This window comes from Nyctibius grandis, chromosome 2, assembly GCF_013368605.1.
Source record: "Nyctibius grandis isolate bNycGra1 chromosome 2, bNycGra1.pri, whole genome shotgun sequence".
NCBI classification, from domain to species: domain Eukaryota; kingdom Metazoa; phylum Chordata; class Aves; order Nyctibiiformes; family Nyctibiidae; genus Nyctibius; species Nyctibius grandis.
The window spans coordinates 113732346-113750406 of record NC_090659.1 but is presented as its reverse complement, the minus strand read 5'-3'; positions in this window follow the sequence as shown (position 1 = coordinate 113750406).

The following is an 18061-nucleotide window of genomic DNA, read 5'->3' as shown; positions in this document are numbered from 1 at the left end:
TTTCTAATTCCTTTGATCTATGGTCGAGGGAGAAGTAAAAGGTGAACCAAACGCAGATAATTGATATTTCTGATCTGGGTGCGCAATAAAGTTCTGGTTACAAAATATTTTTGTAAGCATACACATATATATATATACACATATATGTGTTTGATTATATGCATACACATTTCCATCTACAATTAATTTTTTTTTCCTGGAGTATCAAGTAGATCTTCAAAACCATCACGAACAGCAAACTGCATTGTAGCTGCAGGTAAAACCAAACAGTTCACATAGAGAGATTAGAAAATGAGTCAAAGGACATGAAAAGTTCTCAGTCATCTGGGATAAATTGATAAACATTTTTACCCTCTGCAGTGGCCCAGAGGAAGGTAACACATAGAGATGATTAGATGCTCCAGGACAGAAGGTCGAGGCTTAGTGTAAGTATGAAAGAGACAATATTAAGCACAATATCCTAGTTAGTTCTCATCCACCTTGTTCAACTCAAAAAAAAAGGAAGATACATTGATATGCGTGAAAGTATCTGACCAAAGCTTTTATTAGATATTTAATGAATTTTTAAATTGTCTTATAAATTTAAGCATTCATGAAAATACTTATTCTCATGGCCTAATTGGACAAATTTTTAGACACGTGACTACAAAATTTGTTATAGTTTACATACAAGGTAAGTAGAAGATAAATTCATTGACATACAGAATGGAAAATTAAGCCACAACTGTGAAAAATATAAACATGCCTTTAATATTTAGATAAGAAAATTCAAATCATATTTACGTTAGTATATTATTATACTAATAGCTATTTTAATAGGACATTACTGAAGATCTTGGATACTTATAATACCTAAGGGTTAGGTATTCTTAATGTTGTAGGAATATTGTGTATGGAGTATAGTGTTGTTACTATGAAGTGGAAGTGATATTAGAAAAAGATATGCAGGTCTGTTTCTTACGTATGATTCATTTGAGCATGATATCATTAACAAACAGCTTTCGCATCAATTTTTTTTAGACCATTAAATAAAGAAATAGACAATCTTCAGTGCTATTGGCCAAACATAAATCTGATTTCTTAAAATTAATTTTTTTACTTAACATATTTTATGAGACATTCCATATACTTTCACTGTACACAGAGATTGGCCTATCCTAAATTCACTTTTCAAAGTAAAGCCTGAAAACACATGGTCTGAGTCTGGCTCTTCTGTAACAGCTGGCAAGGCTGAGACATTAATATGAGGATTCCTTTTTGTTCCTTTTTATTTAGATTAATATAATGTTGATTACTTACACAAAAATCCCTTGGCCATAACAGTTAGAAGAGCTCTGCCGTGCTCTGCCTGCCACAACCTTAAACAAGAGAGAAAAGGCAAAGAGAAAAGGAAAGAGTCAAGAAGCAGATAAAAGGAAAAAAAATAAAAGATACGGGAATGATAAGGGGAAAGATCTTGATAATGATCGTTATTTGATTTTGAGGTACTCGGAAGTATATCCCAGGCCAGTGCTACTCAAGTAAAGGGTTAAAAGTAAGTTGCATTTCAAGTCACCTCTTCAAAACAACTTGTAAAGAGATTGAGTTTAGATCACAGTCAAACATGCTGCAAAACATACTCTACACCTGCTAGGTACATCTAGGATGAGAAGAAAGTCCTTCAAAAGTGAGCCACAGATTTCTTTCACTGAGTGCCCAGAGGTGTGTTACTGCTATAAATTATGCAGTGCTCTATCATATCTGTCCTGCTATGATTTAGAGAGACCAGAATTGTAAAACTCATTACATTGCTTTCTAAGGACTATTCAGAGTAGCTTTCCAAACTGAGGTCTTAACTTCTTTTTTTTTAAACTTAGAATTACGTGGAAATTCTTACATTTAGACATACAGGGCAAGCTCCATCTGTGCAATTAAAGATAATGAAATACACACAATTTTGACTTCAAATGGATTCACATGTATCTAAAATGATGAAGCTGTGATCCTGAAGAAGAGGTTCATCTGGTGTAAGGCCTGAGCGAAAATGTCCAAGTGACTGAAATTCTGTTTATTTTATGTAACGTTATCAGTATGGCATATGGCAGGGATGCCGTCAGGTAAATGGATAAGCCAGTAAATCTTATATTTAAAAACAGAGCTATCACCATAATGCAGGAAACCTTGCAGGTTTTCACTGGTGTCCAGATCCTCCAAGATACTAGGAAAGAAGTTGATCATTGTAGGATTTTATTTTCTCTCATTAGCTTCTTATTTTTCTCATAAATAGTATATGTATATTGGTTTTCTTGAGTGCACAGATGAATAGGTTTGAAAAAATTTCTGGTTCCTAGAAGGAGACTAAAGAAATCTTTTTCATGCAACCTATGGAACCTGGAAACTCACATACGACTGCTGGGACCAAGAATGAAAGACACACATATAAGTCTGAATATAAATAACCAATATAATTGCAACTAATAATAAGACTGTAAGAAAGATATTGCATTTTACTCAGGCAGTAAGACACTCTTTAGTTATTAGAGAACATGAATAGACTTATTGCCCAGCAAAGTTCACAACTATCAGCTGGGAGGTCCTAATACCTCTGCCAAATACTGGAGGAAATTGAATTTTGAACACATCCAGTTTGTGGCCCATAAGATTTAGTAGGAAATTCAGAAAGGTTTTTACTATGAAACATTGGTACTATTAGATTTTATCACTTTTGAATGATTGAATACTAAAAAAAAATTCAGTTCTCTCTTTAGTTTAATTATCCTCATAATATTTGATGTTACCAAGCAACTTGGTTGGTACTCTAAGGATTACGTTATTAGAGAGATTAATGAAAAGGAAAATCTTCTTGATGAATACTTGATGGTTCTTAATTCAACTTGTTAATTAGGTTAGTCGTATTTGATTTCGGGGTACAATTTAATCTATTGCAACTTTAATTTCATGTGTTGCTTAAATACACTTCACATGCCAGAACACATTCTACTATTAAAAGCATGCATTGAAAGAATTCCTTTTACTGTCTTCATGGTAGAGTTAACATGAAGAAATTAGAGGGCATGGTATTTAGTAAGCTTGTGTTCTTTTCTTAGTGTGCGTATTTTTAGATCTGTTCTTTAGGAGACAGAATACCTAAAAATCAGCAAGTGCAATGCTGAACTCACTTTCAATGATTTAAAATTAGAAACCAGGGGAGAAGTGCAATCCACTTGTCCACCTACTAAATCATAGCACATTTTCTCATCCTCATACCTCCATCCTGCTGTGTCTTGTTACAGATCACATTATTACAGATGCCATTGAAATACAATGCTATCTAACATATATATGGTTTTAAGAGAGCTTTGTTGATTTATATCAACCTATGAACTGATGCATAATTTTCCTCCGATCAGGTCAATCTTGTCTTCTGAAAACAAAGATTTGGAAATAAAAATCACAATTACAAATGCGTCTGTCCTGGTTTGGACTAAAACAGAACTGATTTTCCTTTCAGTGATTTTTACTTTCAGTTAAGTTTCTTCTAAGTAACTTCACTTTCTGAAACTAACTGCATGTTTTATAGACAGTGTCTGCTTCTAGGACTGATGACACTCGAATTTTATAGTTATCACTGAGGCACCGGTAGGAATGTTATGCAGAAAGGCTCTTGCTTGTACTTGTTCCTAGAGAAACCAAGGTCACTGCTAAATTCCTCACTAATTACAAGTGAAGAACTGCAGGAGGGTTGCACCTGCAGGGAGGAGCAGACAGGACAGGTGACCCAAAATTGACCAACGAGGGTATTCCATCCCATACACGTCATTCTCAGTATAAAGCTGGGCGATCACAAGGGTCTTGCTCTCTTCTGCTATGTCTGACATCTGAAGAGGACTCTGTCCGTTTTTCTCCTGTCCCCGATCCCAATCCATGCATTCCTGAATCCAGTTCTCATCTGTCGCTGAGACCGGTCTGGGCCTTCCCGGAGCCTGCCCTGCGGTGCCGGTGGTGGCATGATCATCATCGGGGAGCTCGATCTTGGTTTTGTATATATTTGTTTATATTCAATTATTTCCATTATTATTATTATATTCTTTTTCACTATTATAGTTCATTAAAATTGTTTTAACTTTCCAACCCGTAAGTCTCTCTCCCATTTTCTTTTCTCCTTCTCCTTCTGGGGGAGTGGGGAGGAGGGTTAATAAAGTCTGCATCAGTTTAATAGCCAGCCCGGCCTTAAACCATGACAGCATCTTACTGCCTGAAACAAAATTATTGTGATTTTGTGTAATGACTGACTATGTTATCAAATCACCCTCCTGATATGGACATAAGGTCCATACGACCTTATGTCGTAGGGGCAAAAGGGTTCTGGGACAGGAATTAGCAGGGCTCATTTGGAGACCTTTAAACTAGATTCGAAGGGGGATGGGGTAGTAGCTGGGCTTGAACCACTGGGGCAACACTCTAGTGTTGAGGTAGACCAGGAGGCCTCCCATCCCCCTGGGGTGAAATCGGTGTGCTCAGCTCGCTCCCTGAAATGCCTGTACACCAATGCGCGCAGCACGGGGAATAAACAGGAGGAGCTGGAAATCCGTGTTCAGTCGGGGGGGTTTGATTTAATGGCAATCACAGAGACTTGGTGGGACGCCTCGCATGACTGGAATGTGGTCATGGATGGCTATGTCTGTTCACGAAAGACAGGCCACTAAGGAGAGGTGGTGGAGTTGCTCTTTATGTGAGTGAGTAGCTAGAATGTATTGAGTTCTGTCCAGGGGCAGATCAGGAGCGAGTTGAGAGTTTGTGGGTGCGAATTAAGGGGCAGGCTGTCAGGGGTGATACTGTTGTGGGTGTCTATTACAGGCCACCAGATCAGGATGAGGAGGGTGATGAGGCCTTCTACAGGCAGCTGAGAGCAGTCTCGCAATTACAGGGCCTGGTTGTCATAGGGGATTTCAACTACCCTGCTATTTGCTGGGAGGCCTACTCAGCCAGCCATCCTCAGTCCAGGAGGTTCCTCCAGTGCATTGATGATAACTTTCTGATGCAAAAGGTGGATGAGCCAACTAGGAGAGGAGCGCTGCTGGATCTTATCCTCACTAACAAGGAGGGTCTGGTTGAAGAGGTGAAGGTTGAGGGCAGCCTTGGTTGTAGTGACCATGAGATGGTAGAGTTCAGGATCTCATGTGGCAGGACCAGAATAGCTAGCAGAATCACAACCCTGGACTTGAGGAGGGACAACTTTGGCCTTTTCAAGCAATTGCTAGGGGAAATCCCATGGGACAGGGTACTAGAAGGTAAGGGGGCCCAAGATAGTTGGTTAGCATTCAAGGACTGCTTCTTCCGAGCTCAAGATCAGAGCATCCCAACAAGTAGGAAGTCAAGGAAGGGTACCAGGAGACCTGCATGGTTAAACAGGGAACTGCTGGGCAAACTCAAGTGGAAGAAGAGGGTGTACAGATCATGGAAGGAGGGGCTGGCCACTTGGGAGGAATATAAGTCTGTTGTCAGAGGATGTAGGGAGACAACTAGGAAAGCTAAGGCCTCCTTGGAATTAAACCTTGCAAGAGAGGTCAAGGACAACAGAAAGGGCTTCTTCAAATACATTGCAGGTAAAGCCAACACTAGAGGCAATGTAGGCCCACTGATGAATGAGGTGGGGGCCCTGGAGACAGAGGATAAAAAGAAGGCAGAATTACTGAATGCCTTCTTTGCCTCTGTCTATACTGCTGGAGGCTGTCCTGAGGAGCCCCGGACCCCTGAGGCCTCAGAAGAAGTCAGGATAGAGGAGGAATCTGTCTTGGTAGATGAGGGCTGGGTCAGGGACCAATTAAGCAATCTGGATGTCCATAAATCCATGGGTCCTGATGGGATGCACCCGCGGGTGCTGAGGGAGCTGGCGGAAGTCATTGCTAGGCCACTCTCCATCATCTTTACTAAGTCGTGGGCAACGGGAGAGGTGCCTGAGGACTGGAGGAAAGCGAATGTCACTCCAGTCTTCAAAAAGGGCAAGAAGGAGGACCCAGGTAACTATAGACCGGTCAGCCTCACCTCCATCCCTGGAAAGGTGATGGAACAACTTGTCCTTGGTGCTGTCTCTAGGCACATCAAGGATAGGGGGATCATTAGGGGCACTCAGCATGGCTTCACCAACGGGAAGTCTTGCTCAACCAACTTGATAGCCTTTTATGAGGACGTAACCCGGTGGATAGATGATGGTAAAGCTGTGGATGTGGTCTATCTCGATTTCAGTAAAGTGTTTGACACGGTCTCCCACAGCATCCTCGCAGCTAAACTGGGGAAGTGTGGTCTGGATGATCGGGTAGTGAGGTGGATTGTGAACTGGCTGAAGGAAAGAAGCCAGAGAGTGGTGGTCAATGGGACAGAGTCCAGTTGGAGGCCTGTGTCTAGCGGAGTCCCTCAAGGGTCAGTACTGGGACCAGTACTATTCAATATATTCATTAATGACTTGGATGAGGGAATAGAGTGCACTGTCAGCAAGTTCGCTGATGACACAAAACTGGGAGGAGTGGCTGACACACCGGAAGGCTGCGCAGCCATTCAGAGAGACCTGGACAGGCTGGAGAGTTGGGCGGGGAGAAATTTAATGAAATATAACAAGGGCAAGTGTAGAGTCCTGCATCTGGGCAAGAACAACCCCATGTATGAGTACAAGTTGGGGGCAGACCTGTTGGAGAGCAGCGTAGGGGAAAGGGACCTGGGGGTCTTAGTGGAAAAACAGGATGACCATGAGCCAGCAGTGTGCCCTTGTGGCCAAGAAGGCCAATGGCATCCTGGGGTGTATTAGAAGGGGTGTGGTTAGCAGGTCGAGAGAGGTTCTCCTCCCCCTCTACTTTGCCCTGGTGAGGCCGCATCTGGAATATTGTGTCCAGTTCTGGGCCCCTCAGTTCAAGAAGGACAGGCAACTGCTAGAGAGAGTCCAGCGCAGAGCCACAAAGATGATTAAGGGAGTGGAACATCTCCCTTATGAGGAGAGGCTGAGGGAGCTGGGTTTCTTTAGCTTAGAGAAGAGGAGACTGAGGGGTGACCTCATTCATGTTTATAAATATGTAAAGGGCAAGTGTCATGAGGATGGAGCCAGGCTCTTCTCAGTGACATCCCTTGACAGGACAAGGGGCAATGGGTGCAAGCTGGAACACAGGAGGTTCCACATAAATATGAGGAAGAACTTCTTTACGGTGAGGGTGACCGAACACTGGAACAGGCTGCCCAGAGAGGTTGTGGAGTCTCCTTCTCTGGAGACATTCAAAACCCGCCTGGATGCGTTCCTGTGTGATATGGTCTAGGCAATCGTGCTCCGGCAGGGGGATTGGACTAGATGATCTTTCGAGGTCCCTTCCAATCCCTAACATTCTGTGATTCTGTGATTCTGTGATATAGCAAGATGGATCCCTGTAGTATGTTCTCAATAACGCAAACAGTGTTTATCACTTCTCCTAAGAAGTTTTTTCAAAGTTTAATATTAGGGGAAATCAGGCTAAACCCAACAGACTGGGAGAGATGAGGTGCCCCAGCACCATGCCCTCAGGTTCAACCAGTAGTGAAGCTGAGCATGTATTCCCAGTAGCCACACACACAGAGCACAGGTATATGCCATATATACATGTACATATATACACACATGCACACATGTATACCTATAAGCATATATACCTGTCTGGCCACACTGATCACAGACAGACAAGAGTACTCATAAAAATGCAAACAGCACCAAAGGTCTCATCCTGCTCCCTTCTCTGGTTGAGCAGGATGGAGGTTCACTAGTGAGAATGTGTATGTATATCTATATATATAGATATATACCTGTACGCACAATGTGGGTCCATCCAGCAACTTGCCTCAGACAGCCACTCTGCCCAATAGCTGCCCCTGGACCCCTGTTGATGGCACCTGGGCATACAAGACCCAAGGGCCACAGCCCCACTCCAGCTACATGTACGGACCATCTTGATCACACACACAGAGCTGGCCAGAACTCTCCTGGCTCCCCAGTGAGAAACCCTCCACTACAGGAAAGATATTGATAAGCTGGAGAGATTTCAGGAGAGGCCACTGAGATGGCAGAGGTTGGAGTACTTGCCCTGTGAGAAGAGGATGGAGGAGCTAGGCTCAGTCGGCCTGGAGCGGAGATGGCTTTGGGGGGACCTAACAGCAACTCCCAATGTCTGTGGGGAGGTCACTGAGGAGACAGAGTCAAGATCTTCACAGCTGTGCAGGGCACCAGAGAGACAACAGGCAGAAGTTGAAACAAGAGAAGTTCAGACTGGATACAAGGATTTTTTTTTTCCCCATGAGGACTGTTAGGCAGTGGCACAGGTGGTCCAGAGAGGTTGTGCAGTCTCCATCCTTTGAGATTTTCAAGTGCTGACTGGACGAAACACTGACCACCCAGGTGACCCTACTGTGAGCAGGAAATTGGACTTGAGACCCCCTGAGATCCCTTCCAACAAACATTACCCTGTGATCCTAAAAATTTGTGTTCAGTCAGGCCCTTGGTTATCTATTCTGTTTCATTGTCTCTCTCATGTCCATGCCCCCTGAATTTCATTTGATTTAATCATAACACTAAAGAAAATCCAGACTATGTCTTTCTACTTAAAAAGCCAGGGATCTACTTAAAATTCCAGAAATTTTAATTGAATCCACTGAACAGGCATGTAATATACATAATTCTTTACCCTGTCACAAACTGAATAAGGCAGTGCTTCCTGCATTCATCTGTGAAGGGCCATACTAATCTGTTTAACCTATAACACTGTCAGTGAAAGTGGAAATCCAGCAAAATAAGAATTTGTATGCATTTTCTGAAACATACTACCTCCCTAATATTTGAAAGTTCCCCAGATTTATTTTTTTTGTTTATGCATTAATAATTTTGACCTTAGTACTGAAGGGGATATGTTTCTGATAACTGACACCCTTGAGAATGTTCACAGAATAATAGTTATGTAAAGGTGATGGTTCTATCAAGTAAAATGTCTAAAGTCACAGTGCCGTCTCATTCCATGACAATATTTACATAATATGGTATTACTTGGTCAGAGCAAGTGAAGCAGAATCAATTGACCAGACTCTTCTCAGCGGTTCCCAGTGACAGGACAAGGGGCAGTGGGCACAAACTGAAGCATGGAAAGTTCCATCTGAATATGAGGAAAAACTTCTTTACATAATTTGGTTTATTACTACAAATGCTTCAGGGAAAGACTATCAGATCCATTTTGATTTTGAACCTTCTTCTGGAATTGTTCCACATTGTAAAAAGTGAAAAAAGAAAAACTCTCCAAAGAGTAACAGAAAATCCTCTTACCTCTGCCTGGCTCACCTCACTTAACTCCTAAACCTCGAGTGTGTTACCATCAAGAAAAGTATTTTTTGAAGTTATAAATTGACTTTTGATGTTATCACTTGGCTAAATTCCCATGCTGATATCACCGTATGAAAATCAATTCATCTGTGTCATCTTGGATTCCTTTGTAATTTATTTTCTAAGATTAGATATTGCTTCCAAAATGTCTAATCCCAAGATTGTTTTAATGATTTTTTGCTTATCTATTTGTAACATGGGCAAATTTTGTCAAATGGTTTGCTGTCTCTAAGATGAAAAAAAATTATGACTTTTTGTTCCCTTTTAAAAGAGCATATGAAGGCAAATAGCATAGGTACCTGACAGATGTACTCAGAAAATCCTTGGAGAAGGAATTCAGAAGATGTCTTGAAGCCTGTAGGTTAGTCTGCTGTTTTGTAAAATACCCGATACTAGTTTATACCTGAAGGAACTCTAGTCATTCTTCAAGACAAAGTAGCATGAAATGGTGTGAGATACTGGGGGGTAGTATAAGAGACCCCAAAGATGGGTTCAGTACAGAGAAAAATCCAAGCTGAGAGAGAGGCAAATGAACCTCTAAGCACAGTGTTTATGTCTGTCTGTAACTTCTGAGCTCATTTGGACCTGTAAAACACAGGTCTATTTTAAGTTCAGATTAAATAACACTAGTCTTAGGAGCTGGAACAGTATTCCTTGCTGCACAGGGATGTTATGTATCTTTACTAGCAGGAAGAGTTGCATGCTCAGTCAGATCCTCAGGCAAAAATGTTATACAGATTGAGACTACCAAATGAACTCATAGACTTTGTTTTTAGCTATTTCAATGAAAAATGTGACTACTTGCAAATTCCTATTGAGTGTTGCAATGTTTTAGCAAGAAAAAAAAGAAAGGATGTAAAACCAAAAAAGTAAAATGTCTATTTTCAACATAGTGATTATTTCTTTTGGAATGGATTTCTGAAGAAATTGTCCTTCAATTAAAAAAAAAAAAACAACACCATACTCTTTCAATAAAAATTTTGTTTGAACTAGGAAGAAATATCTCTTTTTCTTGTTGCCGTTACAATAAGAAAAAAATAAGTTTAGCTTGTCCCAAATATTTTCACTATTTTGGTTAGCCAGGATGTTGGCAAAGTAAGTAACTGCACAGCTTTAATGTGGGTTCTCTGTCTCATGGTTTACCCCAGCTCCTGGTGTTTCTTCTGCTTTGCATGGTAAAGCACGGGGTAGAGCACATAGTAAGGATACACTGTGTGCTTCCATCTCCTGGCTATTTGGGACTGAGTTCATCATGAGATGAAAACTTCACAATAACTATGTCCAGGAAAGGTGACCCAGAGAAAAGTAAACTTGAATCAGAGACCTAATTATTATCTAAAATTGAAATGTAAGCAGGTTTCTAAAAGGCCTTGTCAGTTGAGATAAGACATATAGCTTTGACTCAGAAGAAGATAAGAGAGCAATGCAGGGAGCTACAGAGCATTGGCATGATATGATCTGAACACTAACAAAGGAAAATTATTTTAATGACAGTTGCTGGATGAAGTTGAGGGGTGCAATAACAGAAATAAAAAGTTATAAAGTAAGTGGCTGCAGTAGTCAAGGTAACAAAATTTGACATGCCCAGCAATTTGCTTGTCATACTGAAGCATTGTGTTTACCCATTTAATATAAAAAAAAGATAAAATAAAAAAAAAGAAAAATAAAAAGAAACTGAAAAATAAAAATAATTATAAAAAGAAAAAGAAAAAGAAAAAGAAAAAGAAAAAGAAAAAGAAAAAGAAAAAGAAAAAGAGGAAAGAAAAAAAAGGAAAAAGAAAAAGAAAAAAAAAGGTGTGTGAGGGGGAAAAAAATCATAACCAAATCACTCATGGGAACCTTTAGCCTGTATATGTCTGTCTAATTACTGATAAAAGCTTCAGAGCCAGTACAGTCCTGGTCAGTCTTATAAAAAGCTTTTTATTCAGTGCTTGGTGAACTATTTCTAAAAGCCTGAATGCTATGAGAATTAATGATTCTTGAAAGAACTAGTTTGGATCTCATTTGATAGACAGAAAATCTATTCTGACTGGGAACTTGCATCCAGATAATCTTCTGTCACAGCTATTAGAAGATTGACTCAAATTCTCTCCTAGAAATACTCCTGTGCTATTTGTCAGCACTGTCCAGACAGCTAACTAGAAGGATAGACAGATCAGCCTTCATAATTGGTGGTGAATCTTTTTCATACAATTTCTTAAAAACAAAGAAAAAAGTCCTGCTCCCCTATAAGAACACTAAACCAAATATAGAAGTTAATTCAGCTAGATGAGGCATTTAATGTGGTTTCCTTAACAGCAAACCTACAGTGGTTGCCTCCCTAATTAGTAGTATTTGGCAACTGTGCTATACAACTTTTCAATACTCCAAAAAAGAATGAGCTTTGAACTAAGGTTATGGCTATCTCAGAAACATATGAAACTTAGCAATTGGGTGAGTCCAGAAAGTGCTTGATTTACTGGGGACATAGTATTGCTGTTTGTATTTGTCCTGAGCGCATTGATTGTCTAAAGAAGACCCCCAAGGGTTTTGGCGTTAGGCCCCTCCAAGAATTTTCTACAGAGTTATTTCATAACAGTTTTAGTGAAGAGAAGAAAAAAAAGAAATGTAAAAAGTTAAAGCAAATGTTACAATCTTTGTTTCTGAAGTATTGACCAGCAAAAGACTTACACAGGCTGGTATGAAGGAATCCGAAACCTCCTCTCAATAAAACATCAGCTCTTAAATGCTTTTTTTGGAGTCAAATTTACATTCAAGAAGTTTGACTTTCCAAGAAAAAGTTTTACTTTTTCTTGAATGTGCACCAATGGTACCTACTGATATTTCATTTGTTTTTGGGAAAGGAGCCAATACCCTTCTACCTCAGCTTTATAAAAGCCTTTCCCACTTTATCAGGTTGTTTCAGAGTAGTAGTGTTCCTTTCTCCACTCATTACATGTTGGTCCAATACTCAATGCAACGCTCAACTTCCCCCTGTATGTACTTACCATATTTGTGCCAAAAGAGAGCTCTTGGACCATCAAGTTCTTGTGCCACCCCAAAGTGCTTTTGTGCTATAGAAAACAGATATATATACCTTCATGCCTAATGTTTATCATGAACCCTAAACTCTTTGCCACTCTGCAGCTCCTTCCCTGTCCTCTCCTTCCTTTAGCTATTGTACCTCTATTTCTGTCATTCCTTACTGAGGTGACATGATAATACTGTTGTTATATTCCCTATTGTTCCTATTATTGTATTTTAATAATGCATTCCTAGCATTGTATTTCTTTATAGTAACGTCTGTTCTACCACATACAGAAAATCCAGCAAGGTACAACATAGGTCCAGGAAAAAACACCACTGCACCTAGCATGGAAGCACCAAATTTCCTCAGGAAGGAGAATAACCCAGTGACAATATCAGGAGGTTGCTGACCACATGCTTGCTGCAGAATACAAGAGGATGGATAGAAAACTGTACAGACCATTAAGGAAGGTGAAAATTATGTCCTTGAGGACCAGAGACAACAACTGCACTTGGGGAGTGGCACTACAGATGTCCATCTTTTGCAGAGTTTGAAGCCAGAGGTGGTGCCCTCCTGTGTAATTCCAGGTCTCCTTCTCTGTGTCCAGAGAGGCACATCCAAACACAGTCTCTTGGTCCGCCCTGGTTACGGTGGGTATCAGTAACTCCAGGAGCTCATGCTCCATTTTCTAGTTTGGGTAAGTATATCACTTTGCTATACATGTTTTTTGGGTGTATAGGTCAGATTATTGAGGCCTTTTATTGACTATTGCTGAAACCCAGAACAGAGATGGGTTAAACAGTGTACATTTCAGTGTGAATAGAAATGGAACAGACAGGAATATAAATAAAGCTTTCAGATGTGAGTCTTTGTCTGGCAATATTGTCAGGGACCATGATATGAAATATTCTTCTACATGAAATGTTTGAAAGGACAGAGTGGGACTTCTTAAGAAGGTCACAGGAGAACGATTTAGTTTCTGAAATAACTTTCCTTCAGAAAGCTTTGAACTGAATACATAGCAGACATGGTTGGCCCAATGAACAGACTAAATCTAGTCTGATCTACTTGCTTTTAACTGTGTATAATGGGACATTTCCACCAACTGCATGACCTACTAATCTGTTTCTACTTGCTAATGCAGACATATTATGTATTGCCATATTCTCTACAGCAGGACTAACACTAAGGAGTAATTCCACTAATAAATGTGTGTGTTATTGTTTCAATTTAATTATTATTTCCATTTTCCTGTAAAGACATATATGCAGAATGATTAGTTTTACTTTTGATCATCATTCATTTTCATTTTAATTCTTCTGTTGTAACTGTCATGCAAGCAGACAAGATTGGGATTGTAAATGTGATAGTAAATCCCTCTGAACAAGAATTGTTCATACCAATACATAGATTTTGTCTTGCCGTCTCATTGTTCTGCTGTTCACACAGTAGATACTTTGGCATCCTCCTTTTTTCCTATATTTTTCCTCCTTTCTTTCTTTTCCCTGCTTTTTCTGATACTTCTCTCCTTTCATCATTTCTAAAGCTAATACTGTTCATACTGTTGTGGGGAAATTATTATTTCTTTGAAGTAGCAATAGAAACAATGAAAACATTATTCACAAGGAATTTTGTATTAAGTATGGAAACCTTCCCTGCCTGGTTAGTGTAATTGTAACCACCAAATTGAGTATTCAATGGAGAACTTTAACGTCACAAGTGTCATTAAAAAATGTTTAGTGAATGCAATATGATTGAAATCAACAGACACTCAGAGAAAATACCTAACAATAAAAGAACAGAATGAGAAACTATGTGCTTTCTTTACATTAATGCTCATATTTTATAGAATTCCATAGGTGTCCTGGTTTTGCAGGGGTAAAATTTATAGAATCAATTTTATGTTACATTTTGTTTCAGTTTGTGGCCAGTTGTGGTATGGTGATCAAGGCCATTAGCAGTAAACCAGGGCAGCTGACCCAGGCTGGCCCACAGGTGTATTCTATAACAGTAACGTCAGGTTCACTATAAGTGGGAAAGCTTGATAGGGAGGCATAGCAGAGCTTTTTGTGCTGCTCTCTTCTCCCTTACCTCTTTCTTCTCCTTGCCTCTTCTCAATGATTGCTATCCCTGGAGCGACTTGCCACCACTCTATGAGCGAAGTATGATTTTGTGTCTTTTGTATTAGCATTGATATTGGTTTCCTTATTTTATTAAATCTGTTTAAATTTTAACCCACAAACCTCCCTCCTTTTTCCAGTTCGCTTTCTTGGTTGGGGAAGGGACATCTGGAGATAGAACAGCTGTTTATTGTTTAGCCTTGGGTGCAGGTTAAATAAAGACAACAGGTTAGAATCTCATGTGACACTACAGGAAACTTGTAATCATTAATAAACTTACTGGAATTTTACCACTACTTCATTTAAAAAAAGAAACAAACATGAACTGAGAATACTTTTGACCTGAGCATATGCAAGCCATTAAGATATACTGTAAGATGCAGAGACATATCAGCATCAACGAAACCAGTTTTAACTAATGTGTCCAGCAAAACAACTCAAAACTATTTTAGCACAACAGGAACAGTCATTAGAAACTTGCCTTCATCCAGCCTGATATACGAATTCTAAAGTGGAGGCCAGGAAGCTGTCCATGTACTATGCTGAAAATGAAGCAGGACAAAACAGAAATCCTGCAGATCGGTGCCACAGATGAAAGCACTTTTAAAGGTTTCACAGGTATGAAAGAAAATACAAATGATCAGCTGTGTTACAGGTCTTTAAGTCTGCAAAACTATTCTTGGCATGCAATGGGCGTTAGATTAAAAGGTCTTGTACGTGCTGTAATAAGTTTCAGACAGTGAGCATACTCTCTCTGTGAATAAACGTGATTTCTAGATCTGGAGCTTTTTATTTGAATTTGCTCAGGAAATTAGTTTCTAGTGATTACATGAAGGACAGTGACAGTTGCTCCTGAGAGATAATGTATTCAGATACAATTTCAGAGGACCATGTTGAAATTTTTTACTTCAGGCCAGGCAAAAAGTAATTTAGATGGGCAAATAACAGCATATGTAAAGACATTGAATAGTTCTAAAGGAAAAAAAAATCATTAATATACGCATTACCTAACAGAAATTGAGCTACTAATGTTCTTAATTTGGAAATAAAGGTGAATTTTGTAACTTTTCCTCGAAGTTTAGCACTAATTTATTACTCATCAAGTACTTCTGAAATATCACAAAGTCAGCTAGCAAAGGTGGTCCAATTTCATGAGGTGCTGGGCCAAGCCTGTTACATAGTGTCATCAGCATATAGATGACATCTGGTATCCAGACTGGAACTGCTTCTGCTACTATCACTGCTGTAAAATGTATGTGTATGGAGGAGACGGGATACAGACAACAGGCCCAAACCAAGCCCCGAAGAAGTTACTTTTAGACGCCTTCTGATTTTCCATTTGCATCATAAATCAGTTGAAGTTCATTTGATATTGTAATTGACAATTTACTTAGCAATTTTTTCAACCACTGAACATCCATTAATAGTCAGTGTAGAAAATTAGGGTTCAAAATGCCTTTTTGGAAAATCTGCAAGGATCATTCCAGTATTCATGCAGAATTAATAAGAGATAGATTCTGAAAAACTTGAATGAAGTCCAGTCAACTCTTTTGTAAATACCTGAGTCTTGATTTTTGCTCACCTACCTGGCTCATGTTTAGCTTGAGTAATACTAGGCTTAAAAACTTGTAATTTCATCTAAGGTCACAACCTGCGGTGCTGGGCTCTGTGAGCCAATGTAAGTTAAAGACTCCCCATCAGTGAACAGTATAGCTGGTGTAACTCAAGTGTGGAACTATTGGAGAAAGACGTTGAGAGATTGAGGGCTGTATAGCAGCTGGCTCTTAAGGATACGCATCTGAAGAGGAAGAAAATAAAATATACCAGATGGCAGTGGAAGCTCCACAGCAAGAGAGACAGAAAATGAATTTTGATGAGATGAGAGCTTATCATTGCTCAGTTCTCTTTGTGACTGAAATAGAAATGATGTTTGTTTTCAGACAAAATTGAAGATGCATAACTCAGCTTTTATGCAATCCGTAACTCTTTATAGGAAACATTAGTTACTGCAGACCCACATTTATTTCCACTGTAGCTGATACATATTATGTATCAGGCTTTGCAAAGTAAAGCCTATGACTCTATTTAAAAGGAATATGCAGGTAAATCTGTATCTCCTTCATCTATATTTTGGTGATGATAGCTCTCCAAAACAGTATCAGGGACCTGAACTCAGTTTCCTTAAGTCTCGACTTCTGCAGGGCATGGTGCAGCACTGTGCTGGATCACAAAGCACACTGCAGTCCTCTGCAACACATGCCTCTGATAAAATAGACACAAAAGGAAGGAAGTAGCTTTGAATTTCAAGTTCAGCAAAAGAGCTTTACAAATCTGCATACAAGCATAAACAGAAAACAAGTTGAGAGAAAACCAATTAATAAAAGCAGAGGGTAAAAATCTCTAAGCTGGTACCTACTTTTTAGATAGGTATGGTGATACAGGAATTTTGCTGTTTAGTTTTAGGCTGTATGTTGTAAAAAATAATATTTGGGAGGTGGATGTCTATACAGACATCACAGAGGTACTCAGGGTTTGGCACTTCATGTATAAATCGTTTTGATAGTAGCTGAACACACAAAGATGAAATCCCGCCACACTCCAACTGCTAACAAAGCTCCTATTTCACTGCAGAGAAACTAAATTTCAACTTGTATGTAAAATACTCCCTTAATTATGCATAATTTTACTTGGTAATCGAGTCCCATGTTTCTAAATGAATCTAACATGTTTTCAATTAACACCTTTTCAGTTACGTAAAAACAGTGTCAGTTGAATCAGCAGCAGTTTTCTTCTTTATTTTTGCAATGAAAGCAGACCTTCTGAAGGTAAGTGTTATGTTTTTCAGCTAGCAACAGACACAGAGACTTCATTTTATTGACAGCAATTAACCTTTTAAATTAAAAAACAACAGTAACTTAGAGGTAATCCAACAATTTTTCTTCCTCTTAACTCTTAATTTCCTAGAAGGTGTACACTTATCACAAAAATGTAGAAAATGTGTTTGCAAAATATAACCAGAACTCTAAGGTGATGGGATCAATTCAGTGCTTTTCTGATTTATAATACATCACATAAATCCATGCCAAATGTTCTTGGGTCGAAACATTCAAAATACTGACAGCATTTCTTGTTGTTATTATAGTTCTAATTCTTTTTTAAAGAGACCCTAGCTCAATAAAAGATATTGTAAAAGAGCCAGATCCATATGGTTGGTTTTTTTGAAGACAGTTATAAAGAACAATATACTCAGCAGTGCAAGCTGCTTTATAGGTTTTAGAAATGTTTTAATTTTAAGAAACGTTATATAACTCAATGATAGTTCCAAATGTGGCAGATAAGCAAAAGAATTAAGGTTTGAATCTGCATATTTTGTATATTTACTTCAACTTTCAAAATATCACCTTCCATTCCTAATCTTATTAATGCTTTCAGAGCACAAAATGCAGAGCTTTTGAAATTTTTGCTTTGTGATTTTAATCCCTCCCTTCTTTTCATAGTCCAAACCAATCTAAATCTTCTTCTAATCAGAGAAGTGAACCAAATGAAGTTCTTAGAAACCTCACAAACATAAATGAG